Below are 13,224 nucleotides of genomic sequence, written 5' to 3' on the forward strand. Positions count from 1 at the left end.
TGCTCAATAAGGAAGGGTCAGGCAGCCCAAAAAAGTTAGAGTACAGCAGAACCCTTCATTAAAGAAAGCAGATATCCTCAAAACAAAGCAGACACCCCAAAAGAAAGCAGACCTCCCTTCCCACCCCCCCAAAAAAATCACACCAGATGGCAAGCGTCGAAGGTGGATGAGCTCTGAAGTGTACTTTTTTTTTCCATTTTTTTTTTACTTTTTCACTTAGTCCCTTTATGGGACATTACCCTACAACAGAGGTTCCCAACTCCAGTCCTCAAGGCACACCAACAGTGCATGTTTTCAGGATTTCTTTAGCATTGCATGGGTGTTGGATTCAGCACCTTTGCAGGTGATTAAATTATCACCTGTGCAATACTAAGGAAATCCTGAAAACATGCACTGTTGGTGTGCCTTGAGGACTGGAGTTGGGAACCTCTGCCCTAAAATACGCTGATCGCACAGGCTTTCCATATTCAGGTGACACGAAATCGAGAAGAATCAGGGAAAGTGCTGGGATTGTCAAATTAATGGATGCGGCAATCCTGGGCAGCGACAGGCTGCAATTTTTAGGCTGAGGGGAGCACAATAACAAATACAAAATGGATACAGCCGCACACTAAATGCCATCAATGTATAAGGGAACTCTGGTACTGAATTACTGTTATATGAAAAATGAGATTTTTAGTTTATAAATTGGCCAATGCATGTAAGCCTGGGACCAACGGCAAGGTAAATCTCAATATTCCGGGTACCTAACTAAAATGCCACTATCTAGGTTAAAAACATCCTTGTCTGGGCAGCTAGACTAAAAAATCTAATTTCAAATGCCACTATGTGGACTAACCTCCATGTCTGGGCAGCTAGGACTCCTGGTATAAGGATTATGAACACAGCCTGGTTTATAGGGCCGAGTTCGCAGTCAGAAAGAAACTCACTGCAAATATTTAAAAAAAACTGACCCGCACATCCTACAAGTGTGTATAGGTGCCAGCTGAAAAACACATAGCATTTAGTGTGCGGCTGTATCCATTTTGTATTTGCTATGTTTTTTTCAGCTGGCACCTATACACACTTGTAGGATGTGCGGGTCAGTTTTTTTTTAAATATTTGAGGGGAGCCCAATAAGCATGGGTCTCCCCAGCCTAAGAATGCCAGCCCCCAGATGTCAGACTTTTTATTGGCCGGGTATCAAAATTAGGGGGACTGCATGCCTTTTTTTAAATTACTTAAATATTTAAAAAAAAAAAAAAAAAAAAAGCTGCATGCAGTTCCTCCTATTTTGATACACAGCTAAGCACACGGCTGGGGCTACAGCCTGTAGTCGTGTGCCTTACATGTGCTGAGTATCATAATATGGGGGGGAGCATACACCAATTTTTTATTTTACTTGATATAGAACTGCTCACCGGCATCAGTGATTGGAAACATCAGACGCTGTCTTTCAGCGTGGGGGCGCGTCAGACTATCCAATCTCAGACACTGGTGGTTGGGGAAAGCAGTGCATATTCAATGAACGTAATGAGCGGACCCGAAAGTGAACGAGTGGCCGTGAGAGCGTACAGCCGCGCCAGTGACTCAGTAAGTATGAAGCGCTTGCTCCTACCCCTTTGCGCTGGATTCTGGTCCCCGTTGACTTTATTTGGGGACCGGCATCCGGCCAGATACTGGAGATTAATCCCCTGCCAACTCATATTGATATGCGAGTCCTCCCATCACTAGTGAGAAATGCAGGGACAACCTGCAAAAATAATTGACATGCTGCATCTTTGTGGTCACCACAAAGATGCCGTCAAAAAAGCTGCAGTGTGAGCATAGCAAAAATGAAATCACAGACTTTGCTGGGGAAAGAAATGCATTCAATTTTGGTACCAAAACTACACTCAAAGTGTTGAGCGAGTAGTTAAGTATTCGTACTCACTATGCTGTTAGCGAGTACTGTCCACTACTCGCATATTCGATATGAGTAGTAGGCGCAATGTAAGTCAATGGGTAATGCTAAGTCGCGAGTAAGCCGAAAGCCGTACTTTTCATGCAAGTAGTGAATTGTACGGCTTTCGGGTTACTCGCTACCTAGCGAGTATTTCCCGTTGACTTACATTGCATCCGCTACTCATAACGAAAATGCAAGTAGCGGACAGTACTCGTTCAACACTACCAAAACCGTGGCAAAAACCACAGCGTGCACATGTAGCTTAAGTCTTCGATCTGGTTGTTTATATAGATAAGACTAAAGGGGGCTTTACACGCTGCGACATCGCTAATGCGGAGTCGTTGGAGTCACGGAATTTGTGACGCACATCCGGCCGCATTAGCGATGTTGCTGCGTGTGACACCGATGAGCGATTTTGCATCGTTGCAAAAACGTGCAAAATCGCTCATCGGTGACATGGGGGTCTATTCTCGATTATCGTTACTGCAGCAGTAACGATGTAGTTCGTCGTTCCTGCGGCAGCACACATCGCTATGTGTGACGCCGCAGGAACGAGGAACCTCTCCTTACCTGCCTCCCGGCCGCAATGCGGAAGGAAGGAGGTGGGCGGGATGTTCCGGCCACTCACCTCCGCCCCTCCGCTTTTATTGGGCGGCCGCTCAGTGACGTCGCTGTGACGCCGCACGGACCGCCCCCTTAGGAAACGGTTCGCCGGTCACAGCAACGTCGCCGGGCAGGTAAGTATGTGTCACGGGTCTGCGTGATGTTGTGCGGCATGGGCAGCGATTTTGCCCGTGTCGCACAACAAATGGGGGCGGGTACCCACGCTAGCGATATCGGGACCAATATCGCAGCGTGTAAAGTAGCCTTTAGGTCCTCTTTTGCAAAACTCCACCCACTCAGAAACTTTTAGATTTCAGATCCATATACAATATATTTAGTTATTAAGCACACCATTCACTAGACTATCTCTGCAAATTGAATTATGTATCACAATTTAATAAAATAAAAAAAGGCTAGGCCATCAATGTAAAAGTAGTAGACAAGCACTTTAAACAATGTCTCACTTCATATGGCACAATTGAAAGCTCTAAATTAAACAAAGTGATGATTTTTCCACAAAAAAAGTTGAGGGTTTATAATTCACTAATTTCCATAAATATTATTTAGCAGCTAAACTGTCACAATTCAAATGTGGACTGGAGCGAGTGCACCAACCTGGGTAGCAAGGTGCTACTTTTTGAAGTCTTCTGATAAATGGGAACACCTGATCTAATGGGTTAAGTAACCTGGTACTAAGCAAAAGTAAAAGAAATGAGGAGGCGAATTATGTAAGTTCACCACAACTTTTTTAAAAAAAAAAAAAAAAAAATAACAAACTGTATATGTATTTTTTTTTTTTTTTTTTTTTTTTTTTTTTTTTTTTTTAGGTAGCAACAGCAGCATGGTCTTTAAGGCTACATTCCCTGCTTACAGGTCTCTAATACACAATCCCTATTCCAGCAGCTTGCCTTACACTAATTGCAGCTAAGAGCGGTATTAATAGAGAATAGAATTTTTACATAGCAGCAGCACAGTCTGTAATCCTAAATGCTTCTACTAGTATCCCTACCCCAGAAGCTTCCGCAACACTAATTGCAGACTAAGAGCGGTATTATTAGGGAATAGAATAGATTTATTTATTTTTTTTAGGTTTCAGTAGCACGGTCTGTAAAGCTACAATCTCTGCCTACAGGACTCTAATACACTGTGCCTACTCCAGCAGTATATGCTACACTAATTGCTGCTAGGAGTGGAATTATTAGGGAATAGATTTTTTATGTAGCAGCAGCACTAGAATCTGTAAGGCTAAAATCCCTGCTTAAATGCCTCTAATACTATCCCTACTCCAGAAGCTCAACCTACACTAATTGCAGACTAAGAGCAGTGTTAATATAGAATAGATTTCAATTAGCCCTGAAAAAGACTGTTGGTTTAATCTTGCACCAGAAGCTACTATGGCACTATACAAAACTGTCCCTTCTCCAACAGATCCTCTCTACACTATATGGAGATAAGGTATGCACACCAGTGACTATGCAAGGGGAATACATGTAATAGCAGAAACTGCTGTGTGAATACTGACATGAAAAATTCAATAGCTATATGTAAGAATGAAATGGGAAAAATGGAACCTGCATTACTGCCATGAACATATGAATAAAGAGAAATTTAGCTACTGAATTGATCAATGCAATAGAGCCCCAACACTACGCCAAAGTATTTCTCTATGTTGGGGTCCCTAGCTTGTGTGTGTCCTCTCATGCAGTTAAAAAACTTACCGTGTATGGGAAGCTGAGACCCAAGCTATATATACGTATCATGTGGATTGGCAATAGGTGTGAGTGGGGTGGGTTCACAAACGAAAAACTACTAACAAATAAGGAATAACGTTTGGAACTCCATTCTATGTCTGAACTGGGTGCAAAAACCTAAAAAAAATCACTATATGGAGATAAGGTATGCACACCAGTGACTATGCAAGGGGAATACATGTAATAGCAGAAACTGCTGTGTGAATACTGACATGAAAAATTCAATACTGAATGAGAGGACACACACAAGCTAGGGACCCCAACGTAGAGAAATACTTTGGCGTAGTGTTGGGGCTCTATTGCATTGATCAATTCAGTAGCTAAATTTCTCTTTATTCATATATTCATGGCAGTAATGCATTTTCCATTTTTCCCATTTCATTCTTACATATAGCTATTGAATTTTTCATGTCAGTATTCACACAGCAGTTTCTGCTATTACATGTATTCCCCTTGCATAGTCACTGGTATGCATACCTTATCTCCATATAGTGATTTTTTTTAGGTTTTTGCACCCAGTTCAGACATAGAATGGAGTTCCAAACGTTATTCCTTATTCCTCTCTACACTATATCCGGGTACAGTGCAACAAGCATTGCGTCACTGGCTCTTATATAGACTGGATGAGACTATGCGGCCGGCCAATCATAGTAATGCTGATATAGCTATGTCATTATTATGATGACACGCAATCCCTGCATGTTTAGTGGCTAAAAAAAAATGCAAAACATGCAGGTTGGGGACTCTGACATGGAGCCCAAGTACCAGAATTATTATCAAGCATCTTGAGCACTCCAGTGTTCGATGGCGTACTGAGCATGCTCTCCCATCACTAGGGCACATGTGAAATGATGTCATTAGTGATGGGCGAACCTAAACTGTAAAGTTCGGAGTTCGTACCGAACACAGTGTTCGTGCACAAGATCCTGAACACAAGCTTTCTTGGGAAGCTCATGTTAAAGTTGGGGTCTAATTCGGGTCCTTGGGCTGTAAAACAAAAACAAAAAACACGTGAAGAAACATTCTGATTATACTTACAGGTCCCACGACGCATCTTGCAGAGTCTGTCTCCCAGTCGCTTCTGCTTCCATGTCCGCTCATTGTGCCCCCGGGTAATTACCACTGACTAAAGGATGTTCCATGATGTCATAGCCATGTGACCAGTCTGGTGTGAATGTTGTACAGACATTGGCTTACAGACTGGTCACATGGCTATGACGTCATTGAAAGTCCTGTTAACTTCTGGGGGTATTCATTGCATTGCTTGTCACTCTGCAGTCTTCGGTGGTTTTCATCCAAGTTCGCGGTGACATCAGAGTTCACCTGAGTCCATGGCTCATGGACTTGATTGAACTTTGACTGTCACTGTGCGAGTCTTGCATCGGATCACCCGACACTGTGCACACTCTGCCGACAGGAGCAAGTCGACTGCATTTATTTCCATGCAGCTGAGCCGTCCCTGTCCGGAGAGTGTCAGGCCATGCGGGGTGATGCAATGTGAGAATACATGAGTCATAAGCAAGTGGAATCATACTGTCAGCCTGCTCCTCGCTCTGTACAGAGCGATGAAGCAGAGCTGACATGGCTCTCCCTGCTTCTCACTCTGTAGAGACACGTGTCTGTACAGAGCGATGAAGCAGAGCTGACATTGCTCTACTTGTGGACTACGTCAGACTAAGGATTTTTTTTTATACTAAAGATGGAGTCTCTAAATGTTTTTTGTTTTATTTCGAATAAAAACATTTTGTTTTTGTTTTTTTTTAAACTGTGTACTATAAATTTATGGTGGCCATTTGGCATGACACCATGCATTTCGGGCTTAGTTCCAGCTGAGAATACAAAGCTGATATTAACCCCTTTATCACCCAGCATGCCACCGCCATCAGGGCTGCTATGCAAGCTGGGTAAAGCACCTGGAAATGGCGCTAAGAAGCAAAGCGCCATTTCCAGAAACAGCTGAGGGCTGCGGTTTTTAGCATGACTGGCCCAGAACGCTCGGGCCCTACTACGCTGAGAATCCCAGCCTCCAGCTGCCTGGCTTTACCTGACTGGCAATCAAAATACAGCGGGAGCTCACACATTTTTATTTTTTTTTATTATTTAAATTAATGGGCTTCCTGTATTTTGATTGCTAGCCAAGGTAAAGCCAGGCAGATGGGGTTGACAGCCTGTAGCCGTCTGCTTTATCTGCGCTGAGAATCAAAAATACCACGGAGCGCTACGTCATTTTTTTAAATTATTTTTTTACACTACTATATGTATGAGGGACCCATCAGCCAATCATAGACGCTGTCACGCAGAATTGGTGTCTGCAGGTTACTCCAACAGCCAATCACAATCTGCCCATACATTCTAGATGCTAGAATGTATGGACTGGTTTCAGGTTACTCCAGCATCCAATCACAAACGCCCACTTTGTGACAGCGTTTGTGATTGATATTTTAACAGTAAAATAAAACAACATAGAAAAAATATTTTATTAGAAATTAAACAAGATATTTAGGACTCCATCTTTATTACTCAGAAGAAAAAACCCTCCTACGTAGTCCAAAGGAGGGCGAGCATCTTAAGCTCTGCTACATCTGACTTACAGGACCTTCCATGACGCCATAGCCATGTGACCAGTCTGGTGTGAATTTTGATACCTTGTGGGTTACAGGACCTTCCATGATGTCATAGCCATGTGACCAGTCTGTAACCCAATGTCTGTACAACATTCACACCAGACTGGTCACATGCTATGATGTCATGGAAGGTCCTGTAACCCGGGGGCACAGCAATGATCTGACGCAGAAGCAGCCAGTAGACCGCAGATGAGCGGGGTCTGCAGGACACATCGCGGGACCTATATGTATAATGACAATGTTTATGATTAACTATATTCTTTATTTTACAGCCCCCCCCACCCCATCATATAACTGTAAAGTCAAAGTTCGGTGTTCGGATGCGAGTTCGCGTTATCTCAGAACCCAAATTAGAGCTTTACAAAACGATCGGGCGAGGCTCCTGAACGTGAACATCGGGGGTTCACCTATCACTAGATGTCATTTGGTTCACTTATCGTTTGGTGAGAGCCAAGAGATCATTCTAGTGACTGTTCCTTTTGTATAGTGAGAATTTCATGCTATAACAAGAAAAATAAATATAAAATAGAGTATCCTAGTCTACCATCAGCTATGCGTGCCTCATTCAACTGAAATCCCATTGCCAGTTTTCCTTTAACTACCCCTTTTTCAAGAACAGCATTATAGGGAAGAACAAAGTGATCGCAATGATGAAGATTTTGACATTAAAGGTGCCTCAGTTCATAAGAGATTTAACCTGCATGAGTTGAACAATTTGGCATGAAATTTGGGACTATCAAAAAAGACTTCAGAACTCCTAACATCAAGACTGCATTTAAAACTTGCTTATAAACGGGCACTTTTAATCCAAAGAAAGTGTATTCTTGCAATACTCTAGAGGTGACAGTGGATTTGTTTATTGTTATAACATACATGATTTAATTGAGGAATTGGGAATTCCAATATATAACTCGAATGCCAACTGTTCATCGATAGCTGAAAGAAGGGCTTAAAGTGTGTCCTCCACAATGGCAGTTTAGGTGGTGCTATCCCAATTGACTATTCAGTTTCTCTTTGTGGAGAATACAGAGACATAGTCATTGAGTTGCAATATCGCAAACACATTTGTGTTGACCTTAAAAGGGTATGCTTTCTTCTTGTATGCTTTCTTCTTGGTCAGCAATGCAGATAGACCAAGGATCATTGTTTTATGTGCTTGTTGGACAGCAGAGCTCATGAGAAGCATTGAGGGGAGAGCAATTGGCTTTCAAGATCTGACCTCAAACCTGGTGATCCAAACATTCTACATGAGCCACCTGTTGACAGAATATTATAGTCCCACCCCTGCACATGAAACTGGGTCTCATTAAGCAATTCAGTAAAACTTTGCTAACTGAAGGAGACTGTTTTAAATAACTAATTTTGCCATTTCCTTACTGGTCATTTGAAAAAAATAAAGGCCGGTGTATTTGATTATTTGATGGTTCACAGATTCAGCAGCTCATCAAAGATATCGAGACAATGTCATATTTCTAAAAGAATGCTTGGGTATCGTTCAAAGACCTTGTCAAGGACTTTCTTAGAAGTATACAACCCCTGGCAAAAATTATGGAATCACCTGGCTCTGAGGATGTTCATTCAGTTGTTTACTTTTGTTTAAAAACAGATCACAGGCATGGCACAAAACTAAAGTAATTTCAAATGGCAACTTTCTGGCTTTAAGAAACCGTAAAAAACATCATGAAAACATAATGTGCTAGCCAGTAACTGTTACTTTTCAAGACCAAATAGGGGGAAAAAATATGGAATCACTCAATTATGAGGAACAAATTATGGAATCATGAAAAACAAACAACAAAACACTCCAATATATCACTAGTATTTTGTTGCACTACCTCTGGCTTTTATAACAGCTTGCAATCTCTAAGGCATGGACTTAATGAGTGAAAAACATTTACTCTTTATCAATCTGGCTCCAACTTTCTCTGACTTCTGTTGCCAGATCAGCTTTCCAGGTTGGAGCCTTGTCATGGACCATTTTCCTCAACTTCCACCAAAGATTTTCAATTGGATAGAGATCCAGACTATTTGCAGGCCATGTCATTGACCTTATGTGTCTTCTTTCAAGGAATGTTTTCACAGTTTTTGCTCTATGGCAGGATGCATTATCATCTTGATAAATGATTTCATCCCCAAACATCCTTTCAATTGATGGGATAAGAAAAGTATCCAAAATTTCAATGTAAACTTAGGTATTTATTGAAGGTGTAATGACAATCATCTCCCCAGTGCCTTTACCTGACATGCAGCCCTATATCATCAATGACTGTGGAAATTTACATTTTCTCTTCAGGCAGTCCTCTTTTTATTGTTTAGCTTTTCTGTATGTAAATCCCATTTACTTTAAGCAGTTTTTCAGTTCGGTTACAGATATTAACTCCAGTTTCCCCCTTTTTTGTTCCTAATTTGTTTTGTTGTGCATTTCCTGTTTTGGAGATGTATTGCTTTGTTTCCTGTCTTGACGCTTTGATGTCTTCCTTGGTCTACCAGTATGTTTGCCTTTAACAACCTTCCCATCTTTGTATTTGGTCCAGATTTTAGACACAGCTGACTGTGAACAAACAACATCTTTTGCAACATTGTGTGATGATTTATCCTCTTAAGAGTTTGATAGTCCTCTCCTTTGTTTCAATTGACATCTCTCGTGTTGGAGCCATGATTCATGTCAGTCCACTTGGTGCAACAGGTCTCCAAGGTGTGATCACTCTTTTTTAGATGCAGACTAACGAGCAGATCTTATTTAATGCAGGTGTTAGTTTTGGGAATTAAAATTTACAGGGTGATTCCATAATTTTTCCCTCATAATTGAGTCATTACATACTTTTTTTCCCCCTGTTTGCTCTTGAAAAGTAACCATTACTGGCTAAAACATTGTTTTCATGATTTTTTTTTGTATTTCTTAAAGCCAGAAAGTTGACATTTGAAATGACTAGTTTTGTGCCATGTCTGTGATCTGCGTTTTTTTAAACAAAAGTAAACAACTTAATGAACAACCTCAGAGCCACGTGATTCCATAATTTTTGCCAGGGGTCGTATAAGCAATTACACCAAAATTGTCCAGAAACTTTTGGAGAGCTAGAAAATGAGTGGCTGCCACATGAGCTTCAAGATGCATTTTCTATATAGCCGTCTTGCTAACTTTGCTGAAAACGTTGGTCCCGTCTGTTATGAGAGCAAGGTGAGCATTTCCACCAAGATCTAGGTCATGTAGGGACGGTATCAGGATAGTTGGGATGTACATATAATGGCTGACTATGGAACATCAGGCCAGATTGTCCACAGATTCAGCACTCCAGGAAAAGGTTTACATTTTTACCTTAACTGCTAAGTTTACTACTTGCTTATAATTTGACTTACAGTAACAATATGTCCTTTGTATGAGCAAAATAGCTTCAAATAAACATTTAGGTAGCTTGTTGCACTATTTTCCATTGTATGTAGCTTTTGTATGGTTTTGGAGACAAAGGGAAGGTTTTCTGTAGCTTTAAAAGTTGTTATAGAGGAAAAACTGGGTTTCACTTTTGGATTCAGAAACCAAAAGTGAGTAAAAAAAAGTGTCAGATCTAACCCCATGAATTTTGTATTCCACAGTCTAGCATTAAAGTTTTTTTCTGAGGTTAAATATCTATGGTATCAGTAATTTTTAGCTTTCGTGCTGCTTGAGTGGATACAAGATATCATTATGTTCTCATGAATTGGCTGTTACCATACAAGGCCATGTATCTCCAGCCACATTTACAGTACATGTATTTTTAGAGGGAAAACCAGAACAAATCCCATCAGATACAAGTAGAAACTAAACATTTTCTTTGGAAACTTGGAAATCTAATTGAAGCAAAATGACTTTTGACATTTATTTTGTGACTTGGAGAATTATATGACATTTGTTATTAAACACTGTGATACTAGAGTTAATGCTTACTAATGTGGTAGGCTTACAGGTTTCTTTCTATCAGCAAAACTAATATTCTTGTTTCACTGTGTACATATAGGCTTGAAATGTCTTATTAAACATATAAAACAGGTACATCATAGAGATCCCATTGTCTTAAGGTTTGCTGGCATTAAAGGTTTCCCTTTGCTAAAGAAAGGCGGACACATACTGTATTCTAGATCTTGAGTCTTAAGTTTTAATTTGCCGGGTTTAACTGTGCAGATATGACTGAACTTGGCAGTTTAGCTGTTGCGCCTCTCTGCTAATGGGCATCAGGTTGGTGCTGTAGCACATTAAGCAATCTAGTCAAGGAAGCTGAATGTAGGAAAAATGCAGGGGAAAAAAAAGGTAAATCCACTTGAATAAAAGCTTGGTCCTTTAATCAAAGAACATTAAGGCATCTTCATAAATCCATGAATGTCACCTTTGATACATTCCCGATGCTACACTGCACCCTTCGTCATAGAGATACTAACCAACAATGTTGCACACTATTTAAAATCATGATTGACCAATGGGAGACATTGTAACATTATTTGCATAAACACATTAATACATTTATCATTCCTCAATTATCATGAAATATTCCCTTGAATTAGTATAATTGCATGGTATCATTATGAAAATTCATCCCATTTGATTGTTTTGTATTTATTTTTAGGATCCAATGCATTTCCCTTAGGAACACTTTTTGCTTCCAGTTGCCGCCCCTTACTGGGCATGTAACTAGAGATGAGTGAGTACCTAACTATTCGTACTTGCTATACTCATAACAAGTACTGTCTAATACTTGTGTATTTGTTCTGAAAAGCGTGTGCAATGCAAGTCAATGGGGAAATACTCGCAATGTAACGAGTAACCCAAATTCTGCACTATTCGCCACTCGCACGAAAAGTATGGCATTCGGGTTACTCAGTACTTTGCGAGTTTTTCTCCTTTAACTTGCATTGCACACGCTTATTCGTAATGAATACTCAAGTATTAGACAGTACTCATTAAGATATATCGAGTACGAATAGTTAGGTACTCACCCAACTCTACTTTGCATATCTTTCAGATTTCCTTTATGTACGTCAATAAAATGCTTAGTGACACCTGAATACGTGATTATTTTTACTGATATTGTAAATGTTCCGCAAATGTTTTTATTTTTCTTGTTGTGCATCCAGTCTAGCGTAGATTGTAACAAATGCATTCCATGCAATATACACTATGATCTGATTCACAACTGATGAAATATATTAAATGGTTTATTTGATAACATGATTTTTTTTTTCTTTTTACTGAACTGACATATGTTGCATTTATTTCCCACAATTGAAAAAAACCTATAGTAGAAAGCCAAGATTTTTTTTTTTTAATCATCATTATTGCCTTTTAAAAAGCTGGGGGAAAGGATATTGCCAAGAGTGTTGGTTTTTTTTTAGCTACTATTCTATGGCTATTATTTAAGATTGTATTTAGTGTTGCATTTTTATATAATAATTGGTATATTTTTATCAATAATTTTCTTAATTTCAGTGTACTGACAACTGTATGGGGTACTGAAATTGGGAATATTTTATTGTCACAGTTTTTATTTCTATGCTGGTTGTTACACCTTTCAAGTAGGTTTTTCCATTGACATTTGTTAGTAAACACTGTGGTACTCGTGTTAATGCTTTCTGACATGATAGGCTGATGGGTTTTGTTTTTTTAATCTGCAAAACTATAAGACGCTTGTTTGAAAATATCACGAATAGTGATGGGCAAACCCGAACTGTAAAATTCCGGATTGGAGTGAGTTCAAAAATATCTGAGCACCAACCCTGGGTAACGATCCGGGTCTGGAAACTCTGGCAATTAAAAAAAAAAATAAAAAAATAAAGGAAAAATAAAGAACAAAAAAAGGGGAAAGCAGGCGCGTTATACTGATAGTTTCCCGCACGGCTTTAATGCTACTTCTGGGGCTGCTCATTAACCTCATACATATGCACTGCTTCCCCCGCCCACTGGCTGTCCCCACATCCCTGATTGGTTATAGTCAAACGTGCCCCCCCCCGTGTGACAGCGTGTCTGACTGCTTTCAATCAAGACTTTCTCTATATTGGTGTAAATTATATAATCATATTGACGTCTGTCCTTCCCTGGCCCCATCCCGCTTCTCATACCTTTTGTGTGTAGTTTTTATACTTCCCGGTACTTGACTTATGCTCCCATCCCTAAATTGGCTCTGTCTCTCCCTTTGGCTTTGTCTATTACCGTTCAGCTCCTGACCCCTTTGCTTGCTTCTGACTCTGAGTTTGTTCACCCCTTGTACATGGTTTTGACTTCCTGTTGCTCACTCAGCTCTCTGACTACTCTGCTATGACCTTGTGGTGACTTTGCTGCACTACTCCGGGTCACATC

This window comes from Anomaloglossus baeobatrachus, chromosome 2, assembly GCF_048569485.1.
Source record: "Anomaloglossus baeobatrachus isolate aAnoBae1 chromosome 2, aAnoBae1.hap1, whole genome shotgun sequence".
NCBI classification, from domain to species: Eukaryota; Metazoa; Chordata; class Amphibia; order Anura; family Aromobatidae; genus Anomaloglossus; species Anomaloglossus baeobatrachus.